This window comes from Ambystoma mexicanum, chromosome 2p (assembly GCF_040938575.1).
Source record: "Ambystoma mexicanum isolate Mex_15411 chromosome 2p, UKY_AmexF1_1, whole genome shotgun sequence".
Lineage (NCBI taxonomy): Eukaryota > Metazoa > Chordata > Amphibia > Caudata > Ambystomatidae > Ambystoma > Ambystoma mexicanum.
Genome location: NC_090923.1, coordinates 45,505,074 through 45,517,864, shown reverse-complemented (window position 1 = coordinate 45,517,864; position 12,791 = coordinate 45,505,074).

Here is a 12,791-nt window from a genome sequence, read left to right as displayed (position 1 = left end):
CAACACGGGTTCTGCGCAACCTGATTGGCTGGCACACACTTCTAGTTATTTTTTTCTAAAAGGCCCCTGCTCTGGAATGTTATCTGCTCCACAGTGCTGCAAATAACTGGTGACTCCATGGGGTGATAGTGTGACCCCACCTAATAGTACTCAGTTCATAGTCCTTGAAAGGATGAAAGGCGGAGTCTGTCCTCCAGGGATTAAAACCTATGGTCAGCAGCATGCCGCAGACCTCAGCAGCAAGTGCTACACACACTGGGTGAAGACAGCAAGAAGTCTGGTTGCGGGCAGTGAGCTTCACAGTCTAGATCGAAAGCAACAGCTTGGGTAGGGGCAGGCGGCTCCACAGCCTTCCTGATGGGAGTGGGATCCACAATCTACGTGGTTGTACCACAATCTGGTTGTAGGATGTTGCTTCAAAGTCTTTCTGGGTGGTGCAAGTGAGCTCCACAGTCTTACTGTGTGGTGGAAGTGAGCTCCTCAATCTGGTTGTGGGATGGTGCTCCATGGTCTGTCTTGGTAGTGGCAGTATTCTCCACAGTCTGTTTTGGTGGTGGAAGTGAGCTCCACAATCTGGTTGTGGGATGTTGCTTCACAGTCTTTCTGGGTGGTGCAAGTGAGCTCCACAGTCTCACTGTGTGGTGGCACTGAGCGCCACAATATGATTGTGGGATGGTGCTCCCTGGTCTGTCTTGGTAGTGGCAGTATTCGCCACACTCTGTCTTGGTGGTGGCAGTGAGCTAGGCAATCTGGTTGTGGAATTGCGCACCACTCTCTGTCTGTGTGGTGATGCTGCGATCTACAGCTCGGTTGACAGTGAACTCCAACGCCTGGGTGTGGGATTGCTCTCACAGTCTGCATGGTGGCACTGAAAGACACAGTCTGGGTAGGGGCAGTTGACTCCACACTCTTCTTGACAGCTGTGGCATCCAATGTGTCCTTAGTAAGTGGGTGTGAGCTCCACAGACTGGGTAGTGGCAATGGACATTATAGATTGATTGTGGGCTTGTGCTCTACATTGTGGGTGGTGTCAGTGAGGGCCGCAGTCTGGGTGACTGCAGTGAATGTCACAGTCTGTGAGTATCTCAGTCTGGTTAGTGTCAGTAAACTCCAGGGTGTTGTTAGTGTCAGTGAGATTCACAGTTGCGGTGTGGGATTGCGCTCCATAGGTTGGATGGTGGCAGTGAGCTCCAGAGTCTGGGTTTGGTATTTGCACCACAGATGGGATCCATGGTTGCAAATAACACCGTGGAGTGGGTGCAGGATTGAGTTCCACAGTAGGTGGTAGCAGTGACCTCCACAGTCTGGTTGTGGGATCCTGCTCCACAGTCCGGGTGGTGGCACTGTGGCAGTGACTTCCACAGTCGAGGTGGTATCCGTGAGTGCCACATTCTGGGTGGTGTCACTGAGCTCCACAGTCAGGGTGGTATCTGTGAGCTCCACAGTCCGTATGGTGTATGATAGCTCCACAGTGAGGGTGGTGTCAGTGAGCTCCACAGTCAGGGTGGTATCTGTGAGCTCCACAGTCCGTATGGTGTATGATAGCTCCACAGTGAGGGTGGTGTCAGTGAGCTCCACGGTCAGGGTGGTATCTGTGAGCTCCACAGTCCGTATTGTGTACGTTAGCTCCACAGTGAGGGTGGTGTCAGTGAGCTCCACGGTCAGGGTGGTATCTGTGAGCTCCACAGTCTAGGTGGGGTCAGTGAGCTCCACAGTCTAGGTGGGGTCAGTGAGCTCCACAGTTTGGGTACTCTACGATAGCTTCACAGTCAGTGTGATGTCAGTGTTTCCCAGAATCTGGGTAGTATGTCTTTCCATTGAAAACTTTTCCATTGAATACTTTACCATCGAATCTCAATTAATATCATTAAAAATTCATCCATGAATAGATGGTAAAGTTTTCAATGGAAAATCGCAATTGTTTAATCCCCTCCCCAAACCCCCAATAAAATAAAAGTGTCCATTTCTAAATTACTTGCTATACTACACAAGTAAGAGGTCGCTGTCCAGTGCTGAAACCGCTTCCACGATCCCTCTGTGTAGTATTAGCGCGTGTCCGAGAGTGTAATCATTATTTTTTTTATTGGGCGGCCCCCGCCCCCTTAAACTCCCGTTTTCGAATTGTATCTCTATCCCCCACCCAAACATACATACAACTATTTTCCACCGAAGGCTTTTTCATCGAAAAATGTTCATTGAAAGATCTTTCCGATGGAAAACATTTTCAATTAACATTGTTTGATGAAGAGGCTCTTGATGGAAAATGTGTAGATGAAAAGACTGTATACCGGGTAGTGTCCGTGAGTTCCACAGTCCGGGTGGTGTCTGTGACTTCCAGAGCCTGGAGGTGTCCGTGAGCTCCACAGTCCGGGTGGTGTCTGTGACTTCCAGAGTCTGGGTGGTGGCTGTGAGCTCCACAGTCCGGGTGGTGTCTATGACTTCCAGAGTCCGGGTGGTGTCTGTGACTTCCAGAGCCCGGAGGTGTCCGTGAGCTCCACAGTCCGGGTAGTGTCTGTGACTTCCAGAGTCTGGGTGGTGACTGTGAGCTCCACAGTCCGGGTGTTGTCTGTGACTTCCAGAGTCTGAGTGGTGGCTGGGAGCTCCACAGTCCGGGTGGTGTCTGTGACTTCCAGAGTCTGGGTGGTGGCTGTGAGCTCCAGAGTCCGGGTGGTGTCTGTGACTTCCAGAGTCTGGGTGGTGGCTGTGAGCTCCACAGTCCAGGTGGTGTCTTTGACTTCCAGAGCCTGGAGGTGTCCGTGAGCTCCACAGTCCGGGTGGTGTCTGTGACTTCCAGAGTCTGGGTGGTGGCTGTGAGCTCCACAGTCCGGGTGGTGTCTATGACTTCCAGAGTCCGGGTGGTGTCTGTGACTTCCAGAGTCCGGGTGGTGTCTGTGACTTCCAGAGTCCGGGTGGTGTCTGTGACTTCCAGAGCCGGTTTTGTGATCCTGCTCCACAGTCTAGGCGGTGACTGGGTTTCAGTGTTTTTTCTTATTAGTCGCCTTTTCGCTCGGATAAATTGGTACAGTGGAGTCTGACTTACATCGGGTAGGGTACGCTTTCTCTTAGCTTGTGAAAAGAACGTTCCCTTTTAATCATGGGTGTCAGTTTGACACTTTGCTATCAGACCGGATGATGGTTGCGCAGTGAAGGCCTCGGGTCCAGGAGTGATGGCGGCGGAGGCTTCAGGCTGCTGGTGCAGAAAGGATGACTCTGCCAGGATGGCTGCCTGCCACAGACTGTGTCGTGTGATAACAGTGCCACACTGCAGGGCGACCAGAGAGGATACTGGGTAATGTAGTGCAAGTAATAGAAATGGGACTTGTGTAGCTCACGTCTGCCATTGTTTGCGTCCTCTTGGCGCATGGTTCAGGGAAGGTAAGGAGGGGTGCTGGAAACCTTTGGTGTTGATGGGTGTAGGCCAGAAGTACCCACCTCCTGCGTGATAGTATCATTCTAGGTGGTTTGTGGCAGTAGAAAATCGGTGTTTGATTATCCAGCAGGGAGCACCCTACATCTATTACCTGACCGCGCTGTGACGCTGGGAGCACCCCCTGGTCTGGAGGGGGTAAGGGGTGTACCTGGTAGGGCTACAGATGTAGTAGCGGCTGTGGTTAATGTGGTGGCGGAGGTGTCAGCAGGCATCAGGTTGCAGTGGGCAGGTGGGTTCATCTATCTACTGTAGAGGAAATAAGAGGCTGGAAGAAGATTACTTTACTTGGGGGGACGAGGGAGATAGTTAGGGGGGCTCTGGAGGAGGAGATTGATTGACTTACTCGACCTAGCAGGGGTTCGGGCTTCCGCTGGGCGCATAGGAGGCTGTGTATTAGCCGCGGAAGCAGGTGCATGCTATGTTATGCTGTTATGTTATGTTGCGTATGGAAAGCCCCTTCTTGAGTGCTTCCACTTCCGGCCTGGTTCCAGTCCCTGCATTCTGCAAATAGCGTTGGCAGATTGTTACCCCGGCCAAGTAGAATGCCCAATGTAACAAGGCGAAAGTGGTCACTAGAGGCAGGCTCACCTCGCGCAGAGAGGTATGTTAAGGGATGATGTGGGTGCACAGGTCCATGCAGGAAAGGCAGAGAGGAATGATGTGGGAGCACAGGTCCTTGCAGGAAAGGCAGAGAGGTATGGACAGGAATTATGTGGTTTCACATGGCATGCAGGAGAGCCAGGGTAGCATGGTCGTGAATTATGTGGGTGCACAGGTCCATGCAGGAAAGGCAGGGAGGTATGTTGGGGAATGATGTGGGTGCACAGGTCCTTGCAGGAAAGGCAGAGAGGTATGCTGGGGAATGATGTGGGTGCACAGGTCCATGCAGGAAATGCAGAGAGGTATGCTGGAGAATGATGTGGGTGCACAGGTCCTTGCAGGAAAGGCAGAGAGGTATGCTGGGGAATGATGTGGGTGCACAGGTCCTTGCAGGAAAGGCAGAGAGGTATGCTGGAGAATGATGTGGGTGCACAGGTCCTTGCAGGAAAGGCAGAGAGGTATGCTGGAGAATGATGTGGGTGCACAGGTCGTTGCAGGAAAGGCAGGGAGGTATGCTGGGGAATGATGTGGGTGCACAGGTCCTTGCAGGAAAGGCAGAGAGGTATGCTGGAGAATGATGTGGGTGCACAGGTCCTTGCAGGAAAGGCAGAGAGGTATGCTGGAGAATGATGTGGGTGCACAGGTCGTTGCAGGAAAGGCAGGGAGGTATGTTGGGGAATGATGGGGGTGCACAGGTCCTTGCAGGAAAGGCAGAGAGGTATGCTGGGGAATGATGTGGGTGCACAGGTCCTTGCAGGAAAGGCAGAGAGGTATGCTGGAGAATGATGTGGGTGCACAGGTCGTTGCAGGAAAGGCAGGGAGGTATGTTGGGGAATGATGTGGGTGCACAGGTCAATGCAGGAAAGGCAGAGAGGTATGTTGGGGAATGATGTGGGAGCACAGGTCCATGCAGGAAAGGAAGCAATCATGTCAGGGGTCCCTCCTTTCCATTTCTCTTATACCCCGGCTCAATATTAGCAGGGCTTTAGAGGGGTGTCAGTTTTTGGCTTCTAGTTAAGATGCTAGACTTTGGGCCTCATTACACGGTAGGCGGTAAACCATGGTGCTATTAGCACCATGGTTGCCGCCGGTACCATACCGGTACCACCATGGAGGAAAGGGGAATTACTACCCCATTCCAAGGTTGGTGGGGTGGTAAATCCCCCTTTCTCCATGGTCCTTCCCCATTCCCATTTTTGCCAATAGGGCATAATGGGAATGAGGAAGGAGCTAATTACGGTACCGCAAATTGCGGTACCATAATTAGCAACAAGGTCCCTTTGCGGGTCCCAACTTTAACGGCTGGTCTACACCAGCCGTTAAGGTCGGGTCCCGCAAAGGGACATCGTAGTAAGGCGGTAAGGGTTAACGGTCACCGGTACCCTTACCGGTGACTGTTAACCCTTACCGCCTTCTCTGTAATGAGGCCCTTTAAGTTTATAAATGTTTATTTCCTGTACTCCAAGCTGGCGAGGAACATTTTTGTAAAATGTTTACTAGTTCAGTAATGGTATCATATAAATGCCGTTTTCAAGCACCGCCTTATTTCCACATGTTGCATTTAATGTTTACGGGGTCAGCAGGTTGCCCGTTCAACACAGGTGTGAAAAAAACTGACTGGGGCACCGGATCATTGTAAAGCATGTGTTCTATCATGTCGCCTGACGCCATTGCAAGGCAGATGGCACCGCTGTGACCCGATACCAGGTAAGTGGGGCTGGACTGGGGCTGGACTGGTGGGAGAGTGAACATTGAGGGGCATATTCTGCGGGGAGTTTCAACAGAAAGACATGAGGAGGTTTTCTTTGGAGGGTGGAGAGGTGTGTGGCGGGTAAAATGATCAGGCCCCACGATGCGTCACCTGGATGGTGGCAAGGCCCTTTTAGAAGGCCTTCCAGCATTTACCCTGGCACAACCGAGGTGTATCCCTCATGCTGCAGCACGACTCATGAAATGACTCTGTAAATTTGACCACATCTCCCCCACCTTCACTGAACTGCACTGGTTCCCACTGCAAGCCCGTGTCATCGTCAAATCCTGCTGCATTATCTACAAGGCCGTCACCCTGATGTTTCCAAGCTATCTCACAGAAGACATGCCCTCTCTGTCTACGCCTCAAGACTCTGGAACCTCCTCCCCTCAACACCAGACTGGCCCCCTCGCTTCTACAGTTCAGGAAGGAGCTCAAGAACGTCCTCTTCAAGGAAGGGCACCTCCCTAACACATTGGTCCACACACCATCCACTCCTCACCATACCTGAGACGCAGTGATCTGCTCCCTCTGTGTCCTGGCCTGGTTGCTTCTAGATCCCTTGCTGCTAAATTACCCACACTCCTCTACCCCTGTTGTTCGCTCCTGTTCACTTGTTCCTCTGCTTCCCTCCCTGTGTTCTTCCCTCTGAGATTGTATAGCGTTCAGTTGCTTTTCGAAGCTAGGTTTGTGCTCACTACCCTAACAATAATAAAAATCGACAAGCGAAGGTGCTGATAGAATTTCACATACTCAGAAGCGGCAGCAGCATGAGGCATAATGGTGTTATGAGCAGCATAGAGAGGCACCAATCAGACCTCGATCAGTTTCACTGAGCCACGTGGGAGCCGTACCTGTCCCCTCCAAACTATGACTTTAGTTCATCTTGTAATCACCCACTGAGGGAGAAAAGGTAGGAGTCGGAAGTATACCTTCAACAAACCATCAGAAAAGACATTCTAGATATATCGACCCCCAAAACTAAATTCAAGAGAACCTGTTCAAAAAACACATTTCATACATGCTGCCTTTGAACTCTTAGATAGGAGTGCTGTTTGTATGTCGGTAAACAACTAATCAACCACATGTATTTATTTATTTACTATATTTGTTAGTATCGCCCAGACCCGGAGGTATCACTGCGCTAAGAAGACAGTACATAATAAGTTACAAACGGTTAGAAATCATAGGATTACATTTGTCGGAGGCAGTGGTATTCATACATAGGAGATAGGTTGAAGAGTTAGACATATTTGTTAAAGAGTAACGTTTTTACTTGCTTTCGAAAGAGTGCGTCGGCTGGTTCATTTTGGATCTGCTGAGGGAGAGTATTCCAAAGTGTAGGAGTGATGGTGGTGAAGCAGGAGCCCCCAGCTCTCATTCTGGAGAATCTAGGTATGTGCAGGGCAGAGGTGGTGGAAGAGTTGAGATTGCGTGTATTGTGTTTCTTGGTGATACGATACGGTTCATAAGGTGTGGGCAGTGTTGTGTAAGCAGCGTTAAGTGATAGTGAGGCGTTTGAAGTCGATTCGAGGTTTGATGGGGAGCAAATGTACTTCTCGTCTGATTTGTAAGATGTGATCAAAGCATTTTATGCCCCAAAAAGCTCTAAGAGCATTGTTTTGAAGCAGTTTTAATTTCGTGAGGTTTTTGGTTGAGGTCCCTGCTAAGATGGCGTTGCAATACTCCACTTAGGGTGAGGCAGTTGTAGGCGACAAGGAATCTTCTGGAGAGGTTTATCAGTTTTATGGAATAGGCTGCTGAGGAAGCGATAGCTTTGGCATATTTTTGCATGTTGAGTTCAGCGTCCAAATAGACGGCTAGTGTTTTGACATGGGCAGAAACCAGAATGGCTGAAGCTTGAACTCTTGCACAGGTGGGAGGCTGTTAGATGATACCTCTCCTGAGGGCTGATGTGGTCTATGTGTTGATGAGTACAGCAAAGGCATCATCACGGCAAGTAGAGACATAGATTACACTGTCCTGCAGCCCCACACCATTCTCTCCTTCAGTGTATAGCTGGTTTGCAGAATCAGAAGGTCACAAAAGAAGTGGGACTAGCAACCGCAGGACAGCACGCACCTCAGCTAAGAGGTGGATCGAAGCCCAAGATGCTGCAGCCAGGGGCGTTAATTCACCAAAAAGCCTGGGTTGGCGGAAGTGACATCACATACCCGATGACATCACATGAAGTGATATTATATGACCTTTGACCCCGATGACCTCGCATGAAGTAATCTCACGTGACAATTAACCCTGAATAAAACATGTTATATTTCTTAAAATACCAAGCTGATGGTAAAGCACAAATTACTCATTTTAGATGTCAACCACATTTTAACTAGGGTGCAGTCTTGATATGTCATGAAGAGGGGTCATGTTAGTACAGGGGTAGACTCATTAGAACCAACATAGGCCAGGGGCATAGCTATGCATCTGCCACTACAGGCTCATATGGCCATTTACTGCTATTCACGGTAAGGCACCACTGTATCTATCCTCCTCTATCCAATTGTACAAGACTTCTCGTAATCTCCTCTCTGCCTCCTCGACTGCGCTTGTGGTTTCTCGCCCTCCCTATATTTCCTCGTGCTTTCGCTCTTTCTCTCTTCTTGCTTCACTTGCTCCACAGACATCCGAGAAACAGTCCACATGGATTTGTTTAAAACCAAACTAAAAGCCTAACTCCTCACCCTAGTTACCCTCTTAACCTATGTCTCATCTGCCGACTAGCTAACATTTTTCTCTCGCCTTTAACCTGCCTCTGTCCCTCACATTCTCTGCCTCCCCTCTAGTACTTCACCTATCATGGTCACGTCCCAAGCACAGCTGGTTGTACTGCCTACCTACACTTACAAATGGCCAATGTTGGTTGTCCTTAATCTATGTATGTCCACTTATGTACTGTCCCTGTTGACTGTTACATGTATTCCCCTCCACAATCAAGTCAGAATGTCCCTCAAACTCACCCCATTGTAAGAAACTCACTGCTTTTTGCTCCTGGGCGTTCCACTATGACAATGCTGGCCACTGTGATTCTGCTCCTAGGTGTTCCACTATGACAATGCTAGCCACTGTGATTCTGTTCCTAGGTGTTCCACTATGACAACGGTACCCAATGTGACTCCGCTCCTGGGTGTTCTACTATGACAATGCTGGCCACCGCGATTCTGCTCCTGGGAGTTCCACCAAGGCAATGCTGGCCACTGTGATTCTGCTCGTAGGTTTTCCACTATGACAACGGTAGCCACTGTGACTCCACTCCTGGGTGTTCCACTATGACAATACTGGCCACTGTGATTCTGCTCCTGGGGGTTCCACCAAGGCAATGCTGGCCACTGTGATTCTGTTCCTAGGTGTTCCGCTAGGACAATGCTGGCCACTGTGATTCTGTTCCTAGGTGTTCCACTAGGACAACGGTACCCACTGTGACTCTGCTCCTGGGTGTTCCACTATGACAATGCTGGCCACTGTGATTCTGTTCCTAGGTGTTCCACTAGGACAACGGTACCCCACTGTGACTCCTCTCCTGGGTGTTCCACTATGACAATGCTTGCCACTGTGATTCTGCTCGTAGGTTTTCCACTATGACAACGGTACCCACTGTAACTCTGCTCCTGGGTGTTCCACTATGACAATGCTGGCCACTGTGATTCTGCTCCTGGGGGTTCCACCAAGGCAATGCTGGCCACTGTGATTCTGTTCCTAGGTGTTCCACTATGACAACGGTACTCACTGTGACTCTGCTCCTGGGTGTTCCACTATGGCAGTGGTACCCACTGTGATTTTCTCCTGGGTGTTCCGACTGTTACAATGGTACCAACTGTGATCTGCTCCTGGTGTTCCACTGGGACAACGGTAACCACTGTGATTTGCTCCTCTGTGTTCTGACTGTAATTTCCCCCCTGGAGCAATTTCACTATCTGTTGACTTTGTGCCCACTGCTGCCTACTCTCGTATGTCTTCCCCCAATATGATTTTAGACCAGGCACTGCACACTGTCAGTTTTAAGGAAAACTAACCCCTTCTTGGGTGCCTAAGGATATCCCACACAATTACCCTACCTGAGTTGCACCATTACAAGGGTGTAGACACAGCCACACCAAATATCTGTGAGAATATCCATACACTGCTCCATGCATTAACAAACATTTTCTTTAAGCCACAATAGGAAAATCGGTGTATCGTCTACATACATCATGAACTTATATTATATTGTGTTTTCTTTCCACACACTCAGAATGCAAGAAATGCGCCAGACTATGTTGCTGTGTTATTCAGGTTTTATTAGTTGCCCATATTGATGACACGTGTTTCGGCTAGTGAAAGCCTTCAAATCAGGGATAATACTGCTTTGCAGTGTTGTTGAGTATCATTTGTTGTTGGGTATTTACCACCCAACTCAGATAAGACGCGACAGAAGCAATGGACTAATAGCAACCTGAAATAAGTAGGACTAACAAACTTAGAGTCGCCTGACAGACTAGCCTCTCAAAAGGAGTTCAATTGTTTATATACTATATTATATTGTGATCCAGGAAACCTGGATGGTCTCATTTTCACATGTAGAATTGCCAAGTGCTTCCAATGCTAAGTTAAAGGACTAGAAGAGACGGCAGGAACATGTGCCTTGGGCCTCCTTCTTCCAGACCGTTATATAGCCATTTCCCACGAAGGCAGAGTTCAACCATTGGATATCCAATGCTTTAAAGCACCATATCCATGACACACAATTAAATGTTCTACCCTCTATTAATCCTAATCTTCCGACATGATTCTTCATTAATACTCTTAAATCTATAACCCTCTTTAGTACGTTCTGTCAACATCATTACTACCTTATTACCCATAATCCTCATTGATAAGCATAGGCAAACCATTGAGAGAAAAACTCGGATGTTCCGGATTTTTTCAGTTAATCTTCAAATCTATATAAAGGCAGATGCCCTGAACTGCACTTCTGGCCAGATGTTTGGTCAGGGCAGGAGCTCTGTAAGTGAAGCTCTGGCAGGTTTACAGAAGGGAATTTGTTTAGACTGAAAGTATATTGAGATTAGAATAAGAGTAGGTTAGAGTTAAATTAAAACGAGAGCAAACCACTAGATGTTTTAAGGTCAAATATTGGCACAGGTCTTTGCAGGAGGGAAAACAATCACAGACGGATACAACAAAGCACACATGATTTTTTTTTTTTGGTGCAGGATAATCCACAATGGCACACATTGGCATGTGATGTATTGGTGGAGGAGAATACAAAAATACACATTGGCACTCATGAGATTAACAGATTTAGGACATCATAGGATCACACTGACCCATGTTCTAATGGTGCAGGATAAATCAAAATCACACACACACACACAAACACACACGAAATGTATTGGCATTGGAGAATACAAAATCAGACTATTTTAAGTGCAGGAGAATGTCATAGACATTGACGCATGCTTTATTGGTGCAGAATAATGAAAACATCACCCTCATTGACACGTGATTTATTGGTGTAAGAAATGACACACATTGACTTTTAATGTGCAGCCTCCTGCTTGCCTTGGCTCCTACCCCTGTTGGCTCTATCCCCAAAAATCTGGATGCTCCCTCTCTGCACTTATGTTGTCAATGTAATTTTCAATTATCTCTTGTTGGACTATTTACTTGGTATCACAATTCCCCATTTTCCCTTCCCATGCACTTCGCCCTCTCCATGTTTCCTGTCACTTGCCTGATGTACATATTTAAGGTTTCCAAGATCAATACCCCACTAACCCTTCCTGTGGGGGTGCTAGTAAGTGATTGTGTTCACAGTTGGCCCTTTACAGGCCATCAATAAGTAAATAAAAGTATGAGCAGTCACGTGCCACTCTACCCATCACCTGCGGAGTCTCTCAAGCATCCAGCCTCTCCCACAGATCTTTAATTTACACCTAAAATCATTCTGAACACTTTTTGCTAAACATAAAATCCACATAAACCATTAGGCAGATGATACGCAGATATACCTCAAAATATCCTCCATCAAAGACATCCACAGACACAAGGCCTGTCTCACATTGATCCAGCCCTGGATGTCTAATGCTTACCTTGAGCTCAACCCCTCCAAGATCGAATTTCTACTCCTGACCGACAACACTGAACACCCTGACATCCAGACCTGGCTCTCAGCTATGAACTTCAAGAGATTCACAATCCACCTGACCACCTGCACCAAGCCCTTTCGGTTCTACATTGACATAACCCTTCCCCTCCCTTCAAGGAAGACATAGCAAGGAAGACACAAATGGCTTGGTACCAACTTCATCTGCTATGGAAAATCAAGGTTTTCATCACAGCAAACAACCTCATATCTGCTACCCAAGTCTTCGTCCTCTCCTACATGGACTGCAGCTATTGCCTCTTGGAAGGCCTTCCAGTGACCATACTGGCCCCACTGAGATATATCCTACATGCTGCAGAAAATCCATCAAAGAACCTTAGTGGCCTACAAACCACCAGAAGCCAGAAAATGTTCAGATTTCACTCTGTCAGTGCAAGAAGGAAAGAACCAGGTGACAGGCCTCCTCGGCCTATGCCCCCAGACTTTGGAACCTCCAACACCAGACTCATACCCTCACTTCTACATTTCAGGAAGGAGCAGAAGACACTGCTCTTCAAGGATTGGCTCCTCCTTCACACCTAGGTCCGCACGCCCTTAACTGCCTACCTAACCTGAGAGCGGGTGATGGGCTCTCCACTGTTTCCCCCCTGGGTGATTGTAGATCCTCTGTGCTAAATTGCACTCTCACTCCCTCCCTGTGCTTATCCCCACGCTCCCTAGGATTGATCACCTGGATTTTATTCCCTGGGTTATTCCACCAGGATTTCTAAAGGGCTCAGTTGACTCCCGAAGCAAGGTCCACGCTCATTAAATGCCCTAATAACTATAATGAAAAAGAAAATGGTGGCAGGGAATATACAATCGCACACACTAACGCCTAATTGGCATAGTAGGATACTAAAACACACATATTGATC